Here is a 10,827-nt window from a genome sequence, read left to right as displayed (position 1 = left end):
AGGTTAAAGTGATTCCTAAGAATGCCAGGCACAAAAACATTTCCAGGCCTTTGTTTGTTTGTTTGTTTTTTCTTAGCTAGCCTTGAAAGGTTAATTATTTCAGATACAGATTGTAGAAGCAATTAGATCCTCCATCTCTGTGCTCCATAACACTAGCAAAAAATTCAGAAGGAAGAGTAGTATGTATGTATGTATGTATGAGTTTGTTTTTTTCATTTCTTCAGGACTAAGTTAGTCCAGTAAAGTGTTGAATTACATTAAAATTCGAGTGGTCTTCTGCTCACATAATTAAAGAATGTGGTGAGGGTTCAAATTGATCACTTAACCAGTTACCAATAGAATTCAGCAAACAAAAATCCTTACTAGGTGTTTGGAAGAAGTGGTTAAAAGAAACACTCAGAAGAAATCTGTGCTTCCAAGATGTCCTCAGTCCTCCTGGCCAAAACTGGATTCAGTGACAGTCGGAGGTGCTCAGAGCTGTGACACTGCAGTGTATGGTATGCTCGGGTCTGATGCTCGGGTGATGTAGTATCACATTCAAAAAGAGTGGATGCCTGTTTTTTTTAATATGTCTAAGCATTTATAGACAAACTCAGGCTGATTCACTAGAATTTAGAAATTAGTATGTAATCTACATTACCTGATTCTGATTTCTTTCTATTATATATAATACTGGACCAAAACATCACCTCATTCTATCTTCACGATTTCTTTCCACTTCAGAAGGAGAGTTTACTGCAGAAGCAGGTCACTCAAACTTTTAAATTAACCTAGTTGATTCAATAAATTATTCTCATCAGTTTGAATTCATAGATTTTACCTACAGAGAGTATTTTGATGCATGTGCTCTCTGGGGAGCTCAAGAAACTGGAATTACCCATTAGTTTTTGGGTAGTGTATGAATAACTTTAATTGTAAATGGTAACAGTAATGTAAAGGTCACCTTTCCTAGCACATCAGTTGTAAGGCCGTCCCTAAGGAATTAACACTTTTGAATAATAAACCTTAAACACCAGCAAGTATTTTTCTATTCTTTCCAGTCTGCTTGGCTGCTGAAATAGATATGAAGGGATTATTATTCTTTTCTGCTGTTCCTTCATTATGATCCAGTTTCTAATACTTTTATTGAAGCCAGTCCCAATGGGATCACTCATAGAATAAAATACTTCTTAGCTGAAGAGAGGGCACCAAATGTTAAGTTCCGCTTGCTTTGAATTTAAATACCATTTTAACTAAGAGCTGTTGCATGACTTATTTGTACCTCCCATGGAAGTACCCATTTTTCTCTTGTACTTTTTGAGGTGAGCCTGGAGATACAATGAGATTTGATCTGTAAAGCTCCTGACTGTGTTTTGTCCCAGTAATTAAAATATAGTGAAGAAGTTGTTTTAGAGTGTTGGTTCCTACCTGCTTTTCTTATAGCAATATGTATTTTGAAGGATGTGAGTGTGCAACTAGCCATCCTTTATTCACTGCTTACCTCTCTGTTTACCAGCCTTTTGGCTCAGTTAAAGATAACACTTACTGGCATTCCTGAAAAGATGGATGAGGAATGATTAAACTTCACAAGGAATAGTGCAGGAAATATTCCCCTGAGCTTCATCTGGCCTTCTGTTGTCTAAATCAAGAAATGCTGGCTCACCTGGTCTGTCCTGGATGTATCTGGCATATCTGAGTAGGTCTGAAATATCCTGCTACCACGCTGCAAAGTAATTTAACTCAGTGTCAGTTTAGAGCTCCCAGAAAACTGGAGATCTAGATCCTGTCAATGTAAGAGAGCAGAGGTAAGCATCCTCTTTCAGCCCTAGTGCTGTTTAACTTTCATTTGGCAAAACTCAGTAACATCAAATTTAGATTGGAAAAAATGGGATAAAAGTCATATTTGCACAGAGCTTCAGTTTGATAAAATATCCCTCTTGCTGGGAGAGTTTAGAAAAGAAAAGAATTCAAGCAGCGTTAGTGAGTTCAAACTTTCTAGCGTGAAAACATATATTTTTATTATTTTCAGATAATAATGGTGCAATTACTAATAATAGCAACATATCTTAAGGCCTATGAATACTATGTACGTTGATCTAAATTTCAAGATCTAAATCAGTTAACTACAGTGCAAAAAAAATGAAAGAAATACGTAACTTTTGAACTTTTTCCTAACCAATTGCCATTTCTTTCTTTCTCTCATTAGCCAGCTAGCATAAAATTATTTGATTTCTACTTTTGAAAAGTCAGAAATTATTTCAAATTATTAAATACCATGCGAAATGGATTTCACAGATTAATGGGAAAGCATGGAATAAAGATTCTAATCATAGCTGTTTTCCAAAGCCCTGTAGGAGTTTGTGGTAAATGAATTGTAATTGATCAGGATGAATTTTGTTATATGGTTTAAATGTTACATGAAGTGGTGGGACAGAAGCTTTATCCGAAGGCCTTTGATTTAATATTTCTGAATTTTTGATTGTGTTAATTAAAGCTGGTGGTTATTAGTGAAATAGGAAGCCACCCTTTATGAGATAATTTGGACAAATCCCTATCTGGTAGCATAATTACTGAAACACAATTTATTTTTTTTTATCTGCTGCTTCTGTCTGAATTTAAAGAAGACATTTTATATTAAACAAGTAATATCAGCTTGCAGGATGGCTGAATTATTTTTTTATGTTGATAAAATTATTTTATGTATTTATTTCTGAAAGAGAGGACTAGAGATAAGGACATAGATATTCACCAGATTTCCTCTGTATTTCAATCTTAATCAGGTTTTTAATATTCTTGTATCTCATTTTTCTCAAACCATTAAAAGACTGTAATTGCCAGAGCAGAATGCTCCGTCTTTAAAAATGGATTATAAAGTCAATAGGATGATATTAATTTATACAAGCTGTTGGCTGCTTTTAATTAGAAACACTTAATGAAATAATTAAGTGGTTTCATATCGGGACTTTGATGTGATAGGTGGCCAGGTTTATGTGGGTTTGTTTGTTATTTTACAAGCGCTGGTTCTGTCCCGTCGCGCTTCCTTCCACTTCCGTCGTGTACAGGAGGTTTACGTCAAGGTGCCCTTTGTGTTTGTGTCCTTATCTTTAGGTTCTTAACTACTTGTGGTGTGGCAGCACGTGCCAGAGTTCAGTAAAACCCCGTGGTTTTTTCCTGGTACCCTCTGGGCTCGCAGCCTGACGGTGGGTTTGGGTTTGTCCCTGACGTGTGTCTTGTCGGGGGAGGAGGTCTGAATGCGGAGCTGTGCACTAAAGGCACGGGGTGATCTGCAGAATTCCTCCTGAGAAGGAGCCCTGGAAGGGGCCGATGGAAGGAGAAGCTCTACCTGGCTGGTTCCCAAGGTCTGCTCGGTGCCTCTCTCCTGGTGCCAAGGGGTGACTTACACGGGGAATAACCTTTTATCCTATTTACTTGTGACACGAGACACTGTAAACAGGAAGGCTTCTTTATTTTGCTTTATTTTGCTTTGCTTACTAAAGAAAGAACCTTTGTAAACAGGAAGGCTTCTTTATTTTGCTTCTGAATACTGCTCTTTCTTTAGTAACTTTTGAGTATACTTTGAAAATGCCGACAGAACTTTAATAATTTGTGGGCCACTAGTGAATTTAAATCAGGTTTTAATGAAGCACTGCCTCTGCCCTTTGCCGGTTTTGGGTACCATTTGAGAGGGGCCAGCCAATACAGGGTAGACTATGAAGAAAAGTGAGTAATTTATGGCTTTTTTTTTCTGTAAATGATGTAACAAACAAGCTACAAGAAGGCATCCATTTATTTTGCTGGCCAGCAAAATCAGTATCCTGTTTCAAATGACTTCTGAAAAATTGAGCATCGCCATTTCAATTTTAAGCCTTTTGGCTGTGAAGTTGAGAAAACATACTTTTGTTTTTTGGCGCTCTTTCTTTAGTAACTTTTGAGTATACTTTGAAAATGCCGACAGAACTTTAATAATTTGTGGGCCACTAGTGAATTTAAATCAGGTTTTAATGAAGCACTGCCTCTGCCCTTTGCCGGTTTTGGGTACCATTTGAGAGGGGCCAGCCAATACAGGGTAGACTATGAAGAAAAGTGAGTAATTTATGGCTTTTTTTTTCTGTAAATGATGTAACAAACAAGCTACAAGAAGGCATCCATTTATTTTGCTGGCCAGCAAAATCAGTATCCTGTTTCAAATGACTTCTGAAAAATTGAGCATCGCCATTTCAATTTTAAGCCTTTTGGCTGTGAAGTTGAGAAAACATACTTTTGTTTTTTGGTTTTTTTTAAATTGTGAAGAAAACAGTGATGAGGAACAGAGAAAACTCGTTAAAGGGCTACCCCAAATGAGAGTTATGAGGCAGGGTTGCAAAGCACAAAGTCATTTTAAGCCCGAGGAGTGTAGGAGTGGGATGTTGCAATCGGCTCAGCACGCAGCGTGTAAAGCATTACCACACCGGTTAGACCTAATGCGTTTAACTGGAGTATTTCATAACGTGAGTCCAGCCCAACCTCTTTTTAAGTCAGCTGAAGCTATTGCCATTGTTTTCAATAAGCAAGGGGAGAAGCCAGCGTTGCAGTGTTGACTTCAGGCTGTATATGGTGGTGGCTTGTATTTGAGGAGAATGCAAATGTCTGAAGAAGATGTCAGATTTTGGTAATATTTCATTAATCTGCTGCTGGATGAGCACGAAAGGCAAAGTGTGAAGAACTGGAGAGTGAAAAAGCTTTAGGACTGGTTTACGTATGGGCTTCGTACTTCTGCAAACCAGTTGGGAGGTTGGTGAACATGTGGCTTGTAGATGACTGCAGCGTGCAGGCCTTGGGTTTTCAGGGAGCTGTGCTTGTTTTGGGATTATTTAATAGTTAGATCTTATGAAACGAGATAGCTATTGGGCTTCCTTCTAAGCTGCATTTTAACAACTATGTGACAGAAGGATAAAATCTTCCAGTGGCAAATAAGGGCTTCTAGGCAATTAGTCCTCCTCAGCCTCATGAGTGGATGCGTTACAGCTGCAGCGTAGTCAGTTTGTGTGTGCAGAGCAGGCTGGATGCATTGGAGCACGTCAGATGTGCTCTGCACTGTGCCTGTGTCCATCCCTGTCTCCTCTCCAGGGCAGAGGATGCTGAGACTCAGCTAAGGACACACTAACCATGCACTGATTCGAGCGACGCTGGTGTGTGCAAAGGAGGCGGCACTGATTATTCTTGTCATTTTCAACGTCAGTGATATACAACGTATGTTAATGTTTTTAAACAATCATTGTCTGCTTTCTGTTAGTGTCAGCCAGCCTGCAGTTTAGGTTGGTTGAGATTAATGTGAAACATGTAAGGATCAAAGCTAGAATTATCAACAGATCATTCTAGATCAAAGCTAGAATTACTACAGGAGGCGAGAGCCAAATGACGCCCAGGCTGTGCACGGGATCAGCCTTTGCCAGCCTCTTGGCAGGACCACTGCCACCACTGGGACAAACGACTTCTTGCTCTGCTGCAGTGTTTCACTGCTGGGTGACTGTGCCAGGCTCTGTTATCCACGGGCAAGGCAGGCACGATGGACTGAGTTTGTGTCTGGGCAAAGGGGAGCCTCGAGCCCTCATTCGGGGTGGGAATGCACCGCAGCCAGGCAAGTCAAGTTTGGAAGCTGGTGGTTTTCACAGTGCCCAGAGATACTGGGATATGAACAGTGGTCAGAGCCTGCATCAGATGGGATAAAAAGTAAGGGGTCTCCAGCCAGACTGCTCCATCACCTCCGGCTGAGCCCGGTGATCTCACTGAGCCTGGCCTGAGAAGATGGTGCGAATGGCCAAGAAATCAAAGGCCATCCTCATCACTGGCAGTTTCATGGGTTCTGAAAAAAACAGCTCTTATGCTTCTCTGAGAGACTTCCTGCCAGCCTTGAAAACACACTTCAAAGGGATTGTTTTTCCTGGCTTTCGTCTAGCTGCTGTCACTTCTTTAAGTAATAATACTCTCTTTGCTATAAAATTTACCAGGTGGAGTAAGCTAATACTTTTTTTTTTTTTTAATTTACAATTATAACACAAAATGAAGGCAATAAAGAAGTTAAAGGCCTTTTTACTGTGTTACACGGTTGGTATAATAACTGGCAGCGCATTCACTGGCACTTAAATATAGTGGAAATGGCACTTCAGGAGTTCTCGGGTTTGCCTTTATAGATTTTTCTCTGCTGCACCCTTTATCACAGTAGGATTTCATCATTGAAACTTTTCTCATGCCCTGCAGAAATACTTTACAAACTCCTGAAATTTAATAATCTAAATTACTATTTCTTATGCACTATGTTCACGTGTGCCTTTTAGCCTGTTCACTGAACTCTGTCTATGTGGGTCTGTATGATAAATGAATGAGATATTTACTGGGCGTAATTTTTAATGCCACTGAAATGAAGTCATTCAGGTGATAAAAAGAGAGAATTGTCCTCAGACAGAAGGCCGAATACGTAGGCAGAGAGTGAGTTAGGTATGTGCTTTCAAGATCTACACAGTCCTTTGCTCCATTATGTAAATGTTGATTACAGGGAGCTCTGGGACCCAACGAGAGGCAATTACAGCCCTCCCAGTCTGCCAGGAGCACATGCAAGACTCCCATTCACAATGGCCAAAAAAGTCATGGCATGCTTGGTATTCCATTAGGTGATAAAGTGTTTTATTAATGAAACATTCCCCGTGCCCTGCCCATAAATAAAAAATACCAGCAATGAACAGCTTCAGAACAGTGAAGTGCAGAGGAGTAATGGTCTGGGGTACTGAGACAGCAGAGGGAACAAGCCCCGAGTTCCTCCTGCCTGTGCTATAAACCTCTGTGTGCCTCAAACTGATGGCATATGTGCATTTAGAGAATTGATAAAAAAGGGTAGTATGTCTCAAAAAATGATTATTTGTAAGCAGGATCAGGGTCTCATTTGACCAAGGGTAGTATGTCTCAAAAAATGATTATTTTGTAAGCAGGATCAGGGTCTCCTTTCAGAAGATGTCAGATTTTGGTAATATTTCATTAATCTGCTGCTGGATGAGCACGAAAGGCAAAGTGTGAAGAACTGGAGAGTGAAAAAGCTTTAGGACTGGTTTACGTATGGGCTTCGTACTTCTGCAAACCAGTTGGGAGGTTGGTGAACATGTGGCTTGTAGATGACTGCAGCGTGCAGGCCTTGGGTTTTCAGGGAGCTGTGCTTGTTTTGGGATTATTTAATAGTTAGATCTTATGAAACGAGATAGCTATTGGGCTTCCTTCTAAGCTGCATTTTAACAACTATGTGACAGAAGGATAAAATCTTCCAGTGGCAAATAAGGGCTTCTAGGCAATTAGTCCTCCTCAGCCTCATGAGTGGATGCGTTACAGCTGCAGCGTAGTCAGTTTGTGTGTGCAGAGCAGGCTGGATGCATTGGAGCACGTCAGATGTGCTCTGCACTGTGCCTGTCTCCATCCCTGTCTCCTCTCCAGGGCAGAGGATGCTGAGACTCAGCTAAGGACACACTAACCATGCACTGATTCGAGCGACGCTGGTGTGTGCAAAGGAGGCAGCACTGATTATTCTTGTCATTTTCAACGTCAGTGATATACAACGTATGTTAATGTTTTTAAACAATCATTGTCTGCTTTCTGTTAGTGTCAGCCAGCCTGCAGTTTAGGTTGGTTGAGATTAATGTGAAACATGTAAGGATCAAAGCTAGAATTATCAACAGATCATTCTAGATCAAAGCTAGAATTACTACAGGAGGCGAGAGCCAAATGACGCCCAGGCTGTGCACGGGATCAGCCTTTGCCAGCCTCTTGGCAGGACCACTGCCACCACTGGGACAAACGACTTCTTGCTCTGCTGCAGTGTTTCACTGCTGGGTGACTGTGCCAGGCTCTGTTATCCACGGGCAAGGCAGGCACGATGGACTGAGTTTGTGTCTGGGCAAAGGGGAGCCTCGAGCCCTCATTCGGGGTGGGAATGCACCGCAGCCAGGCAAGTCAAGTTTGGAAGCTGGTGGTTTTCACAGTGCCCAGAGATACTGGGATATGAACAGTGGTCAGAGCCTGCATCAGATGGGATAAAAAGTAAGGGGTCTGCAGCCAGACTGCTCCATCACCTCCGGCTGAGCCCGGTGATCTCACTGAGCCTGGCCTGAGAAGATGGTGCGAATGGCCAAGAAATCAAAGGCCATCCTCATCACTGGCAGTTTCATGGGTTCTGAAAAAAACAGCTCTTATGCTTCTCTGAGAGACTTCCTGCCAGCCTTGAAAACACACTTCAAAGGGATTGTTTTTCCTGGCTTTCGTCTAGCTGCTGTCACTTCTTTAAGTAATAATACTCTCTTTGCTATAAAATTTACCAGGTGGAGTAAGCTAATACTTTTTTTTTTTTTTAATTTACAATTATAACACAAAATGAAGGCAATAAAGAAGTTAAAGGCCTTTTTACTGTGTTACACGGTTGGTATAATAACTGGCAGCGCATTCACTGGCACTTAAATATAGTGGAAATGGCACTTCAGGAGTTCTCGGGTTTGCCTTTATAGATTTTTCTCTGCTGCACCCTTTATCACAGTAGGATTTCATCATTGAAACTTCTCTCATGCCCTGCAGAAATACTTTACAAACTCCTGAAATTTAATAATCTAAATTACTATTTCTTATGCACTATGTTCACGTGTGCCTTTTAGCCTGTTCACTGAACTCTGTCTATGTGGGTCTGTATGATAAATGAATGAGATATTTACTGGGCGTAATTTTTAATGCCACTGAAATGAAGTCATTCAGGTGATAAAAAGAGAGAATTGTCCTCAGACAGAAGGCCGAATACGTAGGCAGAGAGTGAGTTAGGTATGTGCTTTCAAGATCTACACAGTCCTTTGCTCCATTATGTAAATGTTGATTACAGGGAGCTCTGGGACCCAACGAGAGGCAATTACAGCCCTCCCAGTCTGCCAGGAGCACATGCAAGACTCCCATTCACAATGGCCAAAAAAGTCATGGCATGCTTGGTATTCCATTAGGTGATAAAGTGTTTTATTAATGAAACATTCCCCGTGCCCTGCCCATAAATAAAAAATACCAGCAATGAACAGCTTCAGAACAGTGAAGTGCAGAGGAGTAATGGTCTGGGGTACTGAGACAGCAGAGGGAACAAGCCCTGAGTTCCTCTTGCCTGTGCTATAAACCTCTGTGTGCCTCAAACTGATGGCATATGTGCATTTAGAGAATTGATAAAAAAGGGTAGTATGTCTCAAAAAATGATTATTTGTAAGCAGGATCAGGGTCTCATTTGACCAGAGGGCTCCCTGAGTAGCTGAGCTGTCCTTCCAGAATGAGGTAGGTTGATGTGTGAATACCAGCATCTCTGTCCATAGCTGAATTTGTGAAGATGCTCTGATCCCTAATTATATGTGATGATTCATCTGGAGTCGCAGCCCCAGGAAGGAATGCTTTCTGATTTCTAGGCTGGGGTCTGTGCTCTGGCAACGCTCTCATTCCATGTGGGGGCGAGACCCAGCACCCACCACCCCCTTTTCACATTGCAGCCAGCTGGGAAGAAAGCACCACAGACTGCCCCAGTCTACAAAACTAAAGAAAAAAACAGCTTTCATTTCATTGCTGAGCAGCATCACTACTTCATTATTGCCTTAAAATAGTATAGTCTTGAACAATGCATTAATTATTAGCTTCCCTCATTAGTTAGTCCCACTAGATACTTCATTATTGCCTTAAAATAGTATAGTCTGTGAACAATGCATTAATTACTAGCTTCCCTCATTAGTTAGTCCCATTAGACTGATATATGCAGGCATTTTATCAGTAAAACTGAAAGTAAATTACTAGGAACATCACTTTTCCAGTTGCATTTTAGATTGGAGAGTAGATCAATAGATGGCTTGAAAAGGCCCGGCTTTAGTGTAGTGCAAACTTGGCCTCCTAATTTCTTGTCTTCAGACCAGAGGGCGTTTGTTGGTTGAAAATGATGCTTTTGCGAAATGATGTTTTGGGGAAGAATAAGTTAAGTATATAAGATGGTAGCACTGGGCATACATTCTGGTTTTATTACCAGTTTGCAATACTGACGTTCCTGGGAAGCTTTGCTTGAAGCAGGAGTGCTTCACTAGCTGCCTAAAGGAAAAATACTTTAAAATGTCTACTTAAAAATAATTTGCAAGTAGTTTTTAACATCAGATATTAATTTCAAAACAGTATCTAAGGGCCTGAAGTACTGAAACACTTAATAAGGGTTTAGAAATGATAATAAAATATAACAGGCATGTATTAATCAGAGCAAGACACTCCTGTGAATTGAACTTGGTGGTTTGGGTCTTGAAATGTGCTTGGAGTTTCCTATGAAGCTAATAAGTGTGATTACAGATGTAGAAACCCCTCCACAGAGCAAGCATTTTACTACTCAGGACAGGTTCACCAGCCACCTGTACGTATTTTATGCAGAAGAAAAAAGCTCAGAAGTTAATATGGAGGCTCGTGAAATTGAGGGCAGCTTTGCATACACTTTAAACTCCGTTTTATAGTGTCATTTCCATCACCCTTATTGCCAGTTACCTGCATCGCAGCAGCACCTAGAGGCACAGGCACGGAAGGGAGAGGTCTTGATGCTGATGCAACCGGTAGTGTCATTTCCATCACCCTTATTGCCAGTTACCTGCATCGCAGCAGCACCTAGAGGCACAGGCATGGAAGGGAGAGGTCTTGATGCTGATGCAGCCGAAATGAAGAGGAGGGATGGAGGAAGCAGAGACAGAGAGAGATGAACCAAGTGAAGTATGAGATGGTTGACAGCCGGTCATTGCTGCCTGCCTCGTTAGCTGTCAGCAGTTAATGGGATTCTCTAGGTAAAACTGTGCTGCA

This window comes from Calidris pugnax, unplaced genomic scaffold (assembly GCF_001431845.1).
Source record: "Calidris pugnax isolate Ruff unplaced genomic scaffold, ASM143184v1 scaffold4, whole genome shotgun sequence".
NCBI lineage: Eukaryota > Metazoa > Chordata > Aves > Charadriiformes > Scolopacidae > Calidris > Calidris pugnax.
This window is presented reverse-complemented; position numbering follows the sequence as displayed.